The sequence below is a fragment of the Micropterus salmoides genome, unplaced genomic scaffold, assembly GCF_014851395.1.
Source record: "Micropterus salmoides isolate LMB-PRFRI ecotype aquatic unplaced genomic scaffold, ASM1485139v1 Ms_hic_scaffold_11, whole genome shotgun sequence".
In the NCBI taxonomy this organism is placed as follows: domain Eukaryota; kingdom Metazoa; phylum Chordata; class Actinopteri; order Centrarchiformes; family Centrarchidae; genus Micropterus; species Micropterus salmoides.
Window position 1 is genome coordinate 7,148,307 of NW_024040152.1, and position 18,436 is coordinate 7,166,742.

Below are 18,436 nucleotides of genomic sequence, written 5' to 3' on the forward strand. Positions count from 1 at the left end.
TGCCACGCTGAAGCTAAAGGGCACTGAGTTAATGTCCTCTGTACCGTTTCTGTGAATTTCAGCAACCTGAGGAGGAGATCACATTCTACAATTGCACTTGGTGGAGTTTTTATAACGGGTTCTGACATTCCTTTGTGTTAATATCTTTAAATGTGACAAAACAATGAAGTTAAAAATACCCCAAAATGATATGTGGAGAATCCTCTGAAGTGGCAGTTAGACCATTATCGAGAGATAAAATGAACAGAAAATATGTACACACAAAAAAAACTTCCATTTACAGATTTTTTAGTATTTACAAAATCCTGCCCGCAGGCGGTGAAGGTTTACCTGCTGCACCCAGACACTCCAGCTGAGAGTGTCGTATAAGCTAAATGTGATTTAGTGTCATGGAGATGGTGTGTGACCTGTGTGTTTATTCAGCTCTTTCCTCAGTTGTGCCACTGAAAGGCACTGTTGTCCACAGCTGAACTCCTGGGTAACATCCACTGACAGGGATGAAGATGTTGTGTTGAACAAACCTCCAGAGTGTTTGAGGAAGGTCACTGGTGGAGCATGAGTTATCAATAATGATGACTTCAGCAATAAGATATGGTGCTGAGGAAAATCTAATATTATATCTTCTTATTGTCCGTTATTTTAAGTGTTTATTTAACAATCCCACAATGCATTTATAGAAGATGTCAGTGGATTATTGTCTATATTATAGAGGAGACATTTATTTTTTTATATTTAGCTCAAATCTTTGTTTTTTCTGGTCAGTTATTGTCTAGGTTTTCTTCAAAATGTAATCGGATTAGATTAAACAACCCAAAGATGTGCAGCCTGCGTCAAGGGGCCAGAAGCAGTCGTTTCTTTGTTTTAAAGGTCAGAAGCCACAAAAGCTTGTGAAGTGCTATGTAAACATACATAATATTAAACTCATTAATTTATTTTATGTCATTTTCCACAATGTGTATGTGATCTTATTCCACCTTTCCATCCGTTTAAAATATTCCACAATGAAGTGATAATGCACTCTAAACAGTAGGTTTTTGTTTTTGCTTTTGCCTTTCTTCATTATGAGGTTTATAAAATAACTTGGTCAACTTTCCACTGGAAAGGATGGCATGTTAAATTTGAAAAAAAAAGGTTGTTTTTGTAAATTTGAATTTAATCTGGGCTACAGGTATTGGATTTTGTGTCTGTTGGCAGGGAGCCACACACAATAGCAGGCACAGGTGTTGACCAAAAAAAAAAAAAGAAGAGAGAAAAGGGAAAGGCAGAAAGTGATTTGAATTATCATTGTAGAATACATTTGGCATCTCTGCAATGAATAGCTTTAAATAGAGCCACAAAGTTTTATGTAAAATTGATGCATGGACATTTTTCAAAATTGATCAAGTTCTTTTTTTTTCTCTGCTTAAGGTTTTAGTAACTCTCGATTTCAAAATGCGCAGCGTGTTGATCAAGAGCACAGATATCTTTGACTTGAACGTGGGGTAATGAGAGAAATTAGCACAAATGCTCTAAGTAATAGTTCCTGATTTTTTTCACTCACAAATAATTTTTCAACTTGTTTTTGTATCTATGCATAAATTAAAAAATCTACTGAAATTTATTATTCATCGGAGATGTGATTAATATGCAAAATTATGCAAATTAAGATGCAATTAGGCTCCAATTCTCTAGTGGAATTTTCCATTATAATTTAATACAAAGTAACAGAGTAATTGGTGTCACGTGTAATTACGGTTACTCAAGTGCACTTTCAGGCATGCAAATGATTCGCTATATGTTGGTTATCCTATGCAAATGTACCATGTGGTGTTTTAACAAGTTGAGGAAAACACAATGACTGCATGGTTACCCAGGGGGGTTCCAACAAGGTAAAGACACTGGGGTGTATTTTTTTACATGAGAGGAGTTGGAAAACTTTCAGCGCACAGATTATCACCAGTGAAGACTTCCAGTTACTTTTTTCCCTCTTTTAGAATTTTTACTGAAGTGTAGAGCAGCATAGACTTTCATCCATCACCAATCGATTAATGAGAGAAAACTGTTTTGGATGTGACGTGGGAAAGGAGGTGGTTTCCAACATGAAACTGTTGCTTCAGTTGACACGGTTCACAAGTCTCACACCCCAGCACCCCACCTTCTCACCTTCACCTCCACCCCTGCTCGATTCAGTCAGAGCTTTTTGTGTGTTTGTTACAACTGTGCCCTGTTTGATCAATGACACTGCAAATGTCACACGGAATAACAAAACATTATGCGCAGGAGACAATTACACCGGTGTGACAAACTTTGCACTCGTCGGGCCAGGCGGCAAGGAGAAAAGCGATTGTGTAATTGATATCTATTTAGACGGAATGAAAGTCCTGAGAACGCTTGGAGGGGAAAACGTCTCGCCGAGCAATTCCTTCTTGGGAGGCAAATTGATTTTAAATTGTTACATGGCTGGTTTCATGTCCTGACATCTTGCTTTGCTCGCTCTCGCTCTCCAACACACACACACACACACACACTCTCTGGCATTAGTAACATACACAGAGATACATTCACTTGTACACATACACGCATGCAGACACACACCCTCTGCTATGTGTCTTGTTCATGATCATCGCTCTGAACAAAGACACCTCCCTCCTTCCCTCCTCATGCACCCCCCCCAACCATCTTTCTCCCTCTCTCTCTCTCCCTCTCTCTCGCTCTCCCTCTCTCTCGCTCTCTCTCTCTCTATCCGCCTCCACTCTGTGTGCCTGCCTGCTTGCACAACTCTCAAAGAACATAATCCCTCAACAAAATGGAAACACAAAGGAAACTTGAGCTCAATCCTATAAACGCACGGACACAGCAGACAATGCCTCCTCCCACCCGTTTCCCCCTATCCCCGTCCCCCTGCCTCCCCAACAGCCATAAATGCCCCGTGGCACAGATCAGGCTTTATCAGCCCTCCCTTCCTCCTCCTCCTCCTCCTCCTACATCCAACCATCCCTCCTTCCCTCCCCGATTAGTACCCCACCACCGCCACCTCTACCCCACCCATCCTGCTCCTGCCGCCAGCGTCTCCCATACCTCCACATGGACCGTTGTCATGCAGCAGGAGTGTGGAAGGGCGTTGGATGATTTGGCTCCTGTTTGGGAACAAATCTTTTCAGTTCTTACGTATCTTTGATTCCAGAGCTGTGGTGATCTGCTACATTTGCTGTTAATGTATGCATAGGCGACGTACAGGACGGTGTTCATCAGAAAGTTCAAATAAAGCAGCAGTTCGAATACATGTTTGTGTTTCCAGCAATTTCACATCAGTATGTGAGTCTTAATAGTGCAAAACGCTAACTTTGCTTTTTCTTTTTCTTGGTGCGACAGTCACAGTCATCAAACCACTGTGTCCAACACTTTTACATCTTCTTCTACTCTCTTCTTTAGTTTTTTGTTGATGATGTCCAAGTGTTTGTACGTGGTGCTTAGCCATAATGATAACCAACAAGTCCTCCTGAATAAACCCACATAATAATAAATATGTTGTTTGTTTCCTCTTGAATGACACATAGAAATATTTTCTGAACTGACATCTTTCAACAGGACAACATCATTTGTTTGTTCCTTCCGTAACTGTCCCAAATCACTGTTGAAAAATAAATCTGTTTTCTTATGTGACAGTGGTTAAGGTTTGGTTAAGTGTAGGCTAAAAAATAAAGTAGTTTGGTTTTGGGAAGGTCTTGGTTTAACTACTTCGTTAAGGTTAGGGGAGCTCTGTCGTCATGGTAAACACATGGTTATAGATATTGGAATATGGAAATGGAAAAGGAATAGCGGCCTCTGATGCGGTGTCCCACCCTGACCTCCTCCCTACGCCGGCTGTGTCGCTCCAAAACAACGTCACCTGACTTCCTCCTTTGCTCCCGTCATAATTAGTAGAGGGCTTTGTCACTTGAACATAAGCATATGTTGTTTTGAGGCACTTGCTGACACGACTGATGTAGCTGTTCAGACAGTCTCATGATAATCCACGTTTAAATCTTTTTTTAATCCCAAACAAAAAAGCTTGACTTTCTGTGTGAGAGTTTCCCCTGTAGGAGACATATGTTGAATTTTTACACTCCGCAATGTAAAATTCTGTCATGAGCTTGCCTGAAGGTTTTCTCGCTGTTGTCCCATATTGGTCAATGAGAGAGAGCAACATTTATCATTAATTAACAAGAGTTATCTGTGTGAAGATTTGTAACGTTGTACCGTAAATATCCACCAGTTTACTTTAATCAGGCTTCACAAAACCTGAACTCTACAGTCACTGTGTGTCCATAAAGTGAAATCACAATGATGCACAAAGATGTTATCTGATGGCTTGTGGTTTGGCAATGTAGGTCAGAGTCAGTTTCCACCTTTGACTTAACTGTTTTGCGCCAGTTTGTTATTAGAGCTCATCCAAACCTGCACCTGAGCACCAGTGTTCTCCTGAGAGTTAATCCTACTCAGAGCCGCAGCAGTGCCGGAGAGGGAGGGAGCCCCCTGGAGGTGGTAGTGAGGTGGGTGAGGTTTGATCTGCTCTAATCTGGTTGTCGGTGGGAGGTGGGGATGGTGTTGGGTAGTTGTTTGGCATCTGTACCGGGACTCTCTGTGACTGTGTGGTCTTCGGAGAACCACTTACCGCCCCCGTGCTCTCCTCTAGTTCCAGGCTCGGGATGGTGAGGCCCCCTCCTCCCAACCTGCTGATTAAATCAACCCTATGCAGGGCAAAGCGCGATAACAGATACAAAGTAGGCCGCCTTCACTCGCTGTCACAGGAAGAGGAAGTGCCTTGGTGTACCTTCACCTGTGCCTGGTGCCTCGCTGGTGCTACAACCCGCTGCACAGCTGGAGACGAGACAGCAAGCGTGTCAGATCAGAGAGCAGCGAAGCTCGCGTGTTGCGTTTCCTGCTACTGTGACTGTGTCAAGTGACCATCTGAGGCCTCAGAACAAAAGAGACAGAGATGGCTCATTTCTGCCTTAACTGACATTGCTAAACACTCTTTGAAAGAATTAGACTTATTCTGTTTAAAACTGCCTTTTATACATTTAACTTTAAATATTCTTTAGTCAAACAGCACCTCAAAAGAACAAAGTAACGTTGAAACACCATAAATGTGTGGATAATTTCATTCTGATTAAGAAAGAAAAAGGTCAGCTAAGTTGTTGCAAGATGTCTCACATGTGGCTCAATAATTAACTAAATCAATTTGGAAAATTAGCAGCTAAAGTAGTGGAAAGAAAAACAGGTTGGGATTATTATATATATTTCCCTACATTTAAGATGCCAATGAGCAAATCCCACAAACATCAGAGATCTGGGATGGCGAGTCCTTCTCTATAAATTCTATAAATGTCTGGTCTCTTTTCATGGATTACTGTCATTTGCCATCCGCTATTGTGAGTGCCTGCCAGGCTGGCTTGCCATTTCTGGGCCTGTGTTTCCAACCTTGATATATTTGCCAAATGAATATTTGAAGCTGTAATTAAATTTATCCCACCTCTACACCTTCTGTAAGACGGCCACCTTGCACATTTCTCACATGCCATATTTCAGCTATTTTTTTGTGCGAAAAAACACAGCTTGTTGCCATTTTTTAATGATTTGGAATGAGGATATATTTACTGGAATAAATCTGATTTCAGGACATTCATAATGGTCCTGCTTACGTATTCAGACATAAATAGACATTGTGTGACGAGAAGAGTGTTCAGAGCTGTCACTGGCTTCATAAACAAACTTCATAAAATGTCTGTAAATATGATAAAAAAAAATTAGGTGATGGAATTATAGCAGAATTTTATGCATTACGCGAAAATCAGGTGCTGCTCCTGACAAACAAGTTACTATTTCCAGACAGCCAAGAGAAGGCGCTTAAAATCAGCATAAATGTGTCCACATGCAATACTCTTCTCATTAACATATCAACATGTCTGCTGTGGAGTTATGTTTTCTTCTCACATTTTAAAGGTAAATCTAAAAAGTTTATTGTTTATTTTTATAACAGAGGGTACAAGTGAGCTTTAGACTGGAGGAAAGGTAATGATTTATTAACTGACTACATGTAAGAGGATGCTTAAACTCTTTTTCATCTTGAGACATGAGGCCTTCTCACATGCCAGAAACAAACAAAACATTAATTCCTGATAGGGAAAAATATAGCTTCTGTATTTTTTGTCTTTTGGGAAACACTTTTTAACCTCAAGGAAACTCAGATTCATGAACAAACACTAAATATATAAAATATTAAATTTACATAGTGGTACATGATTTTTTCTAATTCATCATGTCAGACTGTGTGTTAAAAGTAACAAGGATTGTTGTAAATAATGAGTTAAAAGATCTCTCCTTTCAAAACTAGACTAAACTTTTGCTTTCATTGTGGACATTTTTTACTTTATGTCTCAGTTTGGAGTGAAAGTCTCCACACACTCACAGTCATCTTGTCATTCCTCTGTCTCTCCATCAGATGATCGTATGACTGACGTGTCCCATCGTCGCCCTCCCTCTGAATCCTGTTAGTTACACTTTAAAGGAGCCCACTCCTCATAATTAAAATCTCCAAGCCTCCCAATAATTACCACAGGTTCCCCTGCACTTTTGAATTGCACTTGTGGTGACATAATTCATTAGTGTTTGTCCAAAGAAATGATTTAGAGTCTTTAAAGTGCTCCTCCATGCAGAATAGCTATTAAAGCAGCCATATGCACATATGCTTGGAGCGTTAAATGGTTTGTTGAAGTCAGTCAGGGTACAAGCGATGATAAACATAAATTATGACTAATACACTGCACCAGTGGCTTTTTAGAAAATAAAAAATTACTGACACAGGGAAACCACTTTGGATTCACCGCTGCAGCGTCGCAGCACCCCTCATCTGTGTGCTGAAGCGAGGATGTAGGAAGCACAACACAAATGGCTCGGGCATCACCTTGAATATTCAGATGGGTAAGCTAATCGTTTATGCCTGGATACACCATTGTGATTACCTGGCTCCTTTGGCATCACTTCTGAGCTCTCTCAAGGCAATGCAGAGTGCCTTTTGTTTTCATTTGGTTCCATTAAAAAGTTTAGACCACAATGAGACTTTATCACTGAAGTTCATGCAGTAAATTATACCAATAAATGTTATTTCTTTTGCTTTAACAACCTGTGATTACTGTGCAACGTGCAAACCTGTCTCCACTTTTTGTGACAGACACCCTCAATGAGGAGTGTGTCTCAAATGACAAAAGAGAAAGATGATTTTACCACCTAGCAGCTGGTGCAAATGAGCAGAATTTCAATTTCAACTTTTACACCAGCGCTGTCAACAAAGTGTGTTACTATAGTGTGGTACTATGCCTTTTTGATTTCTTTTCTTCATAAGACTTAAAACATAAAATAACATCATATTCAAAATCTAAACATCTTCATCTTATGATTTTTGTTGACATATTTGTAGCTCTGGTATGCTCATTGTATGCTCACTTTGAGAAAGTATACTAACAAAAATAACAACAAAAATACATTTAACTAAAATAACATATCCTTAACAGTAGGTAATTCCGACTCCAATGTTGACCAGGGCTGAAACAACCAGTGGATTAGTTGATTGACAGAAAATTAATAATAATCAGCTATTATTTTGCTGATCAAATAATTATATCAGTAATTTTTTAAACAAAAATGTGAAATAATCTTGGGTTCCAGTTTCACAAATGTAAGAATTTGCTGCTTTTCTTTGTCATATATGGTAGTTAACTGATTATTCTGGTTTTAAGTTTTGCTCAGAAAAAGCAAGCGATTTGAAGACATCCTCTAAGGCTCTAGAAAATGATAATGGGCATTTATAAGTATTTTCTTATATCTTAGACACAACAATGAGTCGATTAATCAAGACAATAATCAGCAGATTAACTGGTGATGTAAATTATGCTGATGGAGTCTAACTTTTGCTTGTTGATCTATAGTTTTTCCTTCCTGTTTTGCAGCACTTGCACCTTTCATAAATTCAACAACAAAATCCTTATGTTGACCTGTCCTGCTGCCCCAGCATTCACACCTGCACTATGAAAGCCTCCAGTTCATAGCGAACATAGCCCGATGTATTACCATACACCCTGCATTCATCACTTTGTTTCCCCTTTGTGTTTCTCCTTTTTTAAGGGAACTGCAGGAATTATTAGCGGCTTAGCACCGAGAGGCCCCTAAGTAGCTCTCGGGGTGTAAGCCTCTCTCCCAAGTCAAGGCCAACAGCACTCACAGCCCCCGGCCCATTCAGTGATAATGTACATGTCAGCAGGGACATGCAATGATCCCTCACTTGTCCATGCTAAATGATCATTTTCTTTTTTGCACTCAGTCTTTCATTGAAGTAAATCCACTCCCCTAAAAAATCTCCCAGAAAATATTAACACACTGTCGAACAATAGTCCTCAGAAAGCATGAATCAGCAGATGATTCCCAATTCCATGCACACAACAGGGGATTGTATTGAGGCTATGTGTGTGTGTGTGTGTGTGTGTATGTGTGTGTGTGTGTGTGTGTATGTGTGTGTGTATGTGTGTGTGTAAGGGTGGGTGGAGGGGAGCCTCTGATAGCACCGACGCTCTCATCCAACAAAATTCCAAAACCCCCAGCATCAGTACAGAGCTTATGATCTGTGGGAAAGCTGAGGCGAGTTGCGGAGCGGCAGAGCACCTCGCCCGAGTCTCCAGACGGCCTGATTTGGGAACGCCGTGAAATCTGTGGCACCTCTCCTGGCTTCCTGGCTGAACGGCTGCCATATCTTGTGATGGACTGAGGCAGGAGAGAGCGAAGCAGCCAGGGATGAATACGGCTTAATCTTTACCCAGGCCACATGTGTGTGCATGATAACATGGTTGCTTTCTTCCTGTGCAGGGTTATTCTCTTCCAGCTGCCAGGTTAGCTGCCTCGCACAGCCGTGTTTCGCTGCGATATTTGCCCGCTGTAAAAAGAACTATTGCACCTAAGGTGGGGGCTAATGCATGTTTTTGGAATTGGCGGTAATTCCTGACACATTTCGAGAGACAGATAGGGTGTCTTTTAGCAAATGACAATATATGTAAAGACACCTAGCTCCCCCCACCTCCCTTTTAGTTCCTAATATTTCATTTGTGAGAAGCTTCCTTACACTGGGGATAGAGGTTATTTTTATAATTAAATGACGGCGTTGTGATCAAAAGCAGCTAGACATGCAGCAAAATAGCTAAACACACATTTAAAGTCGGGCTCTCGGTCTGTAGACATAAGGAAAATGCTATTTTGCGACACAGCATCACATCAGGTTCCTAAACAGAATAAATATAGATCTAAATGTGTCTGTGCTAAGTGGCCGCTAATGTTTCCAATTTTGATTGCGGAATTTACAGACAACATTAAAGCAGCTTTATCCCCCATTCTTTGACATTCATCATGTCTGAATTTATGTATATGTGTGTGTATGTGTGTGTGCTACATGCAGGTGCTCTTTACTCCATACATTTTCCCATCATCTACATAAGCTTTAATGCAATCACTCCAGCAGCTTGCTGTAAATTTCCCTCCTTTCTCTCCTTCTTGTATAAACTTTCTCCCCCTCTGCTCATCTGCCCGGCTACACAAAGCCCATTTATTATGATTGCATTACCATAAATGATTTTATAACATCTGCTTGTCAATAATTATCGTACAAATTCCTGTGCCCTCTGACCTGTGCTCTGAATGAACCCCAGGTGTACGGCACCGTCTTGGCTAATGAGTAGCACCACACCAGCACATTGTCCCCACGTCAGTGCACACAGCCACTTCAATTAGAGCCTGGCACACACCTTAATATTAGCCAAGAATTGAGGAATTGTGCGTTAATTGAAAACATAGCATTCAAGAAAATAATGTAAGCAAATGGTGAGGATATGTGATCTAATATCCTGACTGATGCACAAAAGGTTGTTTGTTCTTTGCAAGGAGAACATGGAGTGAATAAGCTGCAGACTTTTGATGCTGTTTGAAAATATTATTCAGAACGTACAGGTTTTAATTTACCTTTATATATATATTTGTCTAATTGCTTCTACTTTTGGGCTCACCAGAAACAACGATGTGGACGAGGGCAAGTGGAACAAATTTGGACAATTTTTTAAGGTCTAGCATCATGAATTTGCTGAAGCAGAGTTTCAGGGGTACAAGAATACCTAAGCAAAATGTCCATTGATGAAGGCCTAGGATGCAGCTGAAAGCTCTAAAAGAAATCTAGTAAGTGGACTCTGTTTGCGTAACTACTATTAGTGGCGGAAAATTACTATTGAACACATGTGCTTGATTTGGATTCAGTAGTATTCAGTACAGCTTTTTTTTCTGCTTATAAATTCAAATTAGGGAGGGTAAACCAAAGTGTGGACCAAAAGGCTGCTTTTTTAACACATCGATGCCCCTTTAAGTAATGCAAAGTTTTGGGACTTTGCCAACATAGTTAAGTAATATTTGTATGTTAAAAAATAGTCAAACATTGTGTATGCATAAAATAAAAAGTAAATGTAACAAATGATATCTCAGACCGAACAAATCGGCCTCAAACATAATGATATAACATAACTATCTAATAGCAAAATTAAAATAGTACAATCACTGTGATTCCACGTGCTCACATTATAAACCATTATTTAAATGCTCACAGACATTGAAGTGCATCAATCTATTAAACAAGTCTTTTTCTCCCTGAACAGCAGTGTAGTTGCTCTAAAGCAGACACAACTGCAGTGTCAGATGCAGTCCTAATTGAAAAGTTAATTAACTTTTGGAAGTCATCAGCTGTCATTCCTGCGAATCAGACTCCAGTCAGGCCCCTGGGACCAACTGCATATCAGTCTTAATGGCTGGGGACCCACTGCTTGGCTACGTGGGAACATTTGGTCATGGAAAGTACCATTTATAGAGTATTGTTTAATTAAAGTCAAATTAAGAGAACTGTATGCAGAATTTAATTTCTGGTATGAATTATTGTAGAAAACAGAGTGCAACTCAGATAATCAAACTTTTCATTATCTTCTCCTCCCTCCTGAGGTGCCGCCGCTGGTTCTTTGTTGACGACTCCCAACACATAAATGAGAGGAAGCTACCCACAATGTATTGCAGATCTACAAGTCTTCTCTCATACATCAACTTCCTTCTGTCAAACATTTTTGTTTTTAACCAACAAAAGCTTCCATTCCATTTCTCAAAAGTTTTGCTATTTGTGTGATAGTTAAAATTCCACAGATATTATAAGGGCCACCATGAAAATGGTGTGTCAGAAACCAGTGATGTCTCCATGATAATAAAATATGCCCAGATAAACCAATACAGTCTTCAATAAAGCATGAATTCTTAAATGTGAACTACCTGTTTTGTACAAAAATGAACAACATTTTTGGAAAGTGACTACATATTTGAAAGTTGAGGACATTTTCAAAAAGTGAGGACATTTTTGAAAAGTAAGAGGATTTTTGAAGAGTGAGGACATTTTCAAAAAGCAGGCACATCTCTGAAAGTGAGAGGATTTTTGGAGAGTGAGGACATTTTCTAAAAGGGGGCAACTTTCTGAAAGCGGGAGCATTTTCGAAAAGGGAGGACATTTTCAAAAATCTGGGGCATTTTCAAAAAAGTGAGCAAATTTTTGAAAGTGAGAGCATTTTTTAAGAGTGAGGAACTTACATAAGATTCAGTCATACTGCTGTCTACATACTGCATTTTAGAGGTTTAGTGGAGACAAATCCTCTTGTGTTGATTCTGGGGGTCAGCACAGGTTTAATTGATTCTCCTTCTCCCTCCGTCTCTTATTAGGGCCACAGCGCCTCTCCATGGGAACTGCTAATTGGGCCTCCCCAGTGGCCACTTGGAGAAGCAGGCAGACGTGGCCCAGTAGACACTTCTGTCTGTCCACAGGGACGACAGCAGATAAGAAATTCAGGCCGACAGTCTCCCTCCTTCACCATCTGGACACCAGATTTACTGATGAACTGACTGAGATCAGAGAGACTCAACATGGTAGAAGATAACACTTCTATGTTCAGACTGATACTCTTAAAAAGTGAGGACATGTTGGAAAAGTGAGTATATTTTTTGAAAGATATTTTGTTGAAAGACATCTTTTGAAAGATAGGACATTTCTGAAAAGTAAGCGATTTTTTGTAAAGTGAGGACATCTTTTTAAACGCGATGATATTTTTATAAAGTGAGACCGTTTTTAAAAAGTGCAGACATTTTCAAAAAGTGGGCACATTATTGGAAAGTGAGGACAGTCTTGACGGTCAAAGGGCTATCTGAGGGTGAAGTTTAGGTTGAAGTTTGAGTCTAGGGAATGCATCATGTCAGTGAAGGTCCTCCCAAGTCAAGAAGTACAAATGTGAGTGTGTATGTGTGTGAGACAGAGAACAATAGAGACAGAGAGAAAGTGTGGTGTCGATGGGATGATTTAAAGATCACATGTGCTGTGGGATGTAGATGTGTGACAGTGAGGTTTCATTAGTTAGGGGTGGTAGTTGTGGGGTCACACAATGCGTGTGTGTGTTTGAGCATTTAGATGTGTATGAGTGTTTTTCATTTGTAGAAAGTGTGTGTACCTGTACCAGGTTAGTGCACGCTTGTTTGCAAATGTGGCGAATAAAGATGCCTGCGAGTGTCTGCAAGTGTATTTGTCATTTGTGTGTGCTTTGCCTGCCCATGTGTGATAGGACATTTGCGTGTGTCTATGTGTTTGTGTAACTGACCTTGATGTTTGTTACTCAGAAGTGAAGCTGAGCAGATAGGCAGCAGGCTTTTACCTCGGTTGTTTTTCTTTTCTCGCTTCCCTTCAACCACAAAGAAACAGAAGAAGATGTTCCGTTTATTCCCTATCAAACTGAAGTTAACTCAGTCTGTGCATCCTGTCTGTGCTCGATATAAAACCAGCATGTTTCCTCGAATATGACATTTAAATCTTTTTTTAGGTAAACTTTTGAAAGAGAGCTGAAAGTCAGTGCAGGTTTTTTTTCTTTCCTCCGGTCAAACGGATTTTATTTTCACACTTAAACCTGAGCAACAATGCAACGCTGAGAAAAGAAAGAAAATAGTTTCATATGCACATGTTGTGATATTCTCACGGTGCTGAAAGGCTGAGAATGCATGATTTTTACTGTAACTTGAATAATATCAAAACACTCACACCATTGTGACTCAACAAGTACCCGTGGCTAAAACTTGGTCTTTCAGTCTCTTTGTTGTGTTTTTAATGAAATGTCCCAAATTTACCTGAAGTGCTTGTCACCACTTTTTCAGTTTCATTTTTTCATCAAACGGAAAGCAACAGAGAAAAAAAGGTTTTCCACTGTCTTCAAATCTGTATCTTCAAAACAACTTAAATAATACAAACAAACCTGCAAATGTTTGTGGTTTAACTATTAACATGAACACTGAGAGAGCAAAAGGAAATTGTCTTTAAAGATATCGAGCAAGGAAACATCCTGTGCAGAGAAAAAAAATCATATCAAAACTCACCAGTCATAATGGTTGTAAAACCACAGCAAAGTTACAACTGTGCACGGAGAGTGGAATTGAAAATGAATCAGGCGTGAAGTTTCTCAGCATGAGTACAGAGAAATCACAGTGGATTCCAGAGAGAGCCCGGGAGTCAGGATTAGCGTTTGAAGGCTAAATGGTGTTATCGGTTCTGATTAAGGAGCATGTACGTGGTACTCGCTCCACCTCTGAGACAGCCATGGATGTCAATAGGGCTAATTGGCTCATTAGAACAGGTATTTAACTGTGCTATAATCATTCTGTGTCATCACTTAAGCCCTGGTGGAGCACAAGGGGTTCTGGCTATTGAATACCCCCCTAACCTCTGAAATAATTTGAGATACGAGACTGAGAGGCTTGTCTGACAGGAAGAGTGCAGGGCGGCTCACGATATCTTCTGCTGTGTGGGTTTTGTTTTCCTTTTTTTAAGGGGAAGTTTACTTTCCCAGCAAATATATAAAATGAATAATCTACCCTTTAATACTTGGGCTAGTTTTCATATCACTGTGGATAATGCACTAAACACAAAACATCAAGTCCAGATATTTAGCTGGATCTACTGCAGCCCTGTGACTTTTTGCAGTGAGCGGTAAAAGTATTTCAATGAATCTCCAAAGCCAGGAACAGAGCTGAGAACAAGACCAGACACCCCACATACAACAATGGATTTTCCCCCAAAGACACCAGTGTTTTAAATTTGCCCGTCATAAAAGAGCACATTTTGAAAGACTAAGTAATTACAGCAGGCGGCACTGAACGACAGGTGCAATGTGATAAGAGATCACAACAGACAAATCTTCTTCCTGCACCTGACTTTTAGATGGACATTTATAAACAAGCAGATAACATTGATAATCCATCCAATCAGTTTGCATGAAAAAGGCAAAAAGGAAAAGAAAGAGGTAAAGAGAGATGGACAGCAGGGACTACAGAGTCTGGAGATCTGTGTGTCTAAAACCAGAGTGGATCTGAATAGATCCGAGTGTCCTCAATATCAGTTCTGATCACGTGGCACGTCCTTAAAGTATTCCTTGAAATCTGTAGTCTGCAAGTAATATAATGGCATGTCATAATCACTGTGGGAGAAAATATTTTAGATGTAAAAAATGACATTGTACTAAATAACAATCATATTTTGGAATTTGAGTTACAGATGAGTTGAATCGGTTATAAAATGATTACTGTATCTTCTGTCTCCCCAGTTGATACAGATATGTAGGATGGTTGGTGTAAAAGTGAAAACAAGGCTTTCATATTATTCCTTTGTAAACAAATCTCTTTTGGAATTAGTTCCTGTGACATAACAATTGTTCGTAAGGCATTATTATTATGTTGCGAATCAATGCTGTTGCAATGTTGATGTTCTGTTTCTCTTAGGGTCTGTTTGGGTCAACAGCACTTTGGGTCAAATTTTCCTTAGGTTTACTTTTGATCATAAAAATGTATTTATGCTCATGAGGTTTGAGTAGGTTTTCAAAAGATCTGTTTGGGTCCAAAGACACATTCCCAACAACATGCATACAGGTGAAACTTGGTGAAAAATTAGCATATCATGGGGAAGACTGCTGACCTGACAGTTGTGCAGAAAACCATCTTTGACACCCTCCACAAGGAGGGAAAGCCTCAAAAGGTAATTGCAAAAGAAGTTGGATGTTCTCAAAGTGCTGTATCAAGGCACATTAATAGAAAGTTAAGTGGAAGGGAAAAGTGTGGAAGAAAAAGGTGCACAAGCAGCAGGGATGACCGTAGCCTGGAGGGGATTGTCAGGTAAAGGCCATTCAAATGTGTGGGGGAGCTTCACAAGGAGTGGACTGAGGCTGGAGTTACTGCATCAAGAGCCACCACACACTGACGGGTCCTGGACATGGGCTTCAAATGTCGTATTCCACTTGTCAAGCCGCTCCTGAACAACAAACAACGTCAGAAGAAAAAAAGAACTGGTCTGTTTCTCAGGGGTCCAAAGCCTCTTTTCTGATGAGAGCAAATTTTGCATCTCATTTGGAAACCAAGGTCCCAGAGTCTGGAGGAAGAATGGAGAGGCACACAATGCTTGACGCCCAGTGTGAAGTTTCCACAGTCTGTGTTGGTTTGGGGAGCCATGTCATCTGCTGGTGTTGGTCCACTGTGCTTTATTAAGTCCAGAGTCAGCGCAGCCGTCTACCAGGACATTTTAGAGCACTTTATGCTTCTTTCAGCAGACGAGCTTTATGGAGATGCTGACTTCATTTTCCAGCAGGACTTGCCACCTGCCCACACTGCCAAAAGTACCAAAACCTGGTGCAATGACCATGGGATTACTGTGCTTGATTGGCCAGCAAACTCGCCTGACCTGAACCCCACAGAGAATCTATGGGGCATTGCCAAGAGAAAGATGAAAGACATGAGACCGAACAATGCAGATGAGCTGAAGGCCGCTATTGAAGCATCCTGGTCTTCCATAACACCTCAGCAGTGCCACAGGCTGATAGCATCCATGCCACGCCGCATTGAGGCATTAATTCATGCAAAAGGGGCCCAAACCAAGTACTGAGTACGTATGCATGATTATACTTCTCAGAGGGCTTACATTTCTGTATTTAAAATGCTTTTTTTTAAATTGATTTCATGTAATATTCAAATTTTCTGAGATTTTGAATTTGGGGTTTTCATAAGCTGTACGCAATAATCATCGAAATGATATCAAATAAAGGCTTGAAATATCTCACTTTGCATGTAATGAGTCTATATAATATATTAGTTTCACCTTTTCAGTTGAATTTCTGAAATAAATGAACTTTTGCACGATATGCAAATTTTTCGAGTTTCACCTGTATAGCTAAAACACAATTCTATCTGTCTATTGCTACACTGTACGTTGTCCAATAAATACACAAAATGAAAACAAATAAACCAAAGAATGAACATGTTTTTAAGTTGTTTCTTAGTACATATAAATGGACTGAGATGATTAAATATTTGTAAAGACGCAGCTCTAATTTTAGTGAGGAAGCTCTATCCTCCAAATCATACCTGTAATTGTCAGTCAACTGCAGTGTGTCCATCCCTTGAATCAAAGAAGCAGATGAGGCAGTTTAGGAAAAGTGGGAATATCAAAAAAAGTAAATAAGATTTTACCACAAAGGTTTTCCTGGAATGCACTGAACATAACAGACTGATTATACCATTTTTGGCTTGACAAAAATCTAATAATGGAGGTTTCATTGAAGCCTTAAAGTATTCCTTGAAATCTGTAGCCTGCATGTAATATAATGTGCTATGAAAAACAAAAACTGCAGCACAACTAAAATTATACAGAAAAAATCTGAAAAGTTGAGACCAAACACATCTTCTCACTTTGTTTGTTTTTCCACACATCCGTTGGAAGCTCCTGCCATCACTGCCTTAGTCTTTGCTTAAAGGAGAGAGGGAAGGAGTGGGGTTGGTGTCCTGAGGGCCTGTGGAAGCTGGCATGGTGCTGACCACATCGCCGTTTCCTCTGAAAGGAATGTCTGGTGTGGCATCAGTCACTGCTGGCATTCTGGAGATGGTCTGCCAGTCCCTCATCATTGTGCCACTGCTGCACACACACACACACACACACAGAAACATAAACACGTCACACTCGGCTCCCACCCTGTGCATGGCAGTGATAGGCAGAGGACGAAGAGTGCACATCCTTATCGACGCCAATCCAGATGAACCTACAGACACGCTTCCACAACACCCTAGACCCACTCACTACACAGTTGGCCATCATTAGCCTTCTTTTAGCTATGACAGTCCTAAGGCTAAGGGGGAGGGGGTACCACTGCCAAGGTGCTCCCCTGATTTGCTACATTTCCCAGGGCTACGGGGCCTCTAGGCTTACTGGCCCATGGAGACATAAGCCCTGGCCTCCCTGGAGGCTCTCGGCCAACCCAGACGCTTGGCATGGGCCGAACCGCCCAATGGGAGCCGTCCAAGAGCCGTGGATGGCTATGATATGTTTCCACCGAGGGCAATTTCAATCATGTGGAATTTCGATGGATGAAAGGAATGTGTTTTGCTGCGGCTGGCTTGAACGAGAGCAAGTCAGGCTCCTGCTTTCTCACATTACCCCGTCACATAGCAAAAATAAGAAGGTTTCTGTCATAAAATAAGAGTGAATTTAGGAAAAAAAAAAAAAAACCCGGTTTAAAAGGCACTAAAAAGCCATTCACTTCTGTCACTTAACAAAATAATTCCAGCTACTTTGTTCACACAGCTCAAGACATAGCTCAATGCTGTTGCTTTAAAAAGGAAACACATGCCATTTTCAACAATCAATTCCTTTGTTGTAACATTTTTAACAACAAAACCTCATTAAACCCACATTGGAACAGCTCACACAGCCATGAAGATGCTAGTAGACTAGCCCGCTAGCAGCTGGGCTAGCGCTGTTCACAACGTGGGCCTCGCCTTGCAGGTCGTGGTCCATTGAGAGTCTATTGGCACTGAGCATTATGATTGGATGTATATTGTGTGCATTTGAATTGTCCAAAGTGAACAGAAATCCGAGAAATGCAGCACAAAGATATTCTTTCTTTGTGTTACGAACCTTACACATTATTAATAATCTGGCAATTCATAAAGTCATAATATCAAATACATTTATAAAAGATGACACGCACCCCCAATCAAAGGGTTAAAGGCACACTGATGAAGGATTACGATAATTTTTAATCTAGACGTGTTGTTTTTTTAATTCGCTCTGACTGCTCTGCCTTGATGGTTTTGATTAATATGGTCAGGAAATGTTTGTGAGCAAGACATATACTGCGATTCATCTGCAAAATAATCCAATCATTACCAACTAATGACAGGGGGGGTGAAAAATGATGCGAGCCCACCACGGCTCCCCAACATGCATCAGGGCCCCATCGACGCAGAGGATTGGAGGCCCCACCTGTCACAGAGATGCAGTAATTGC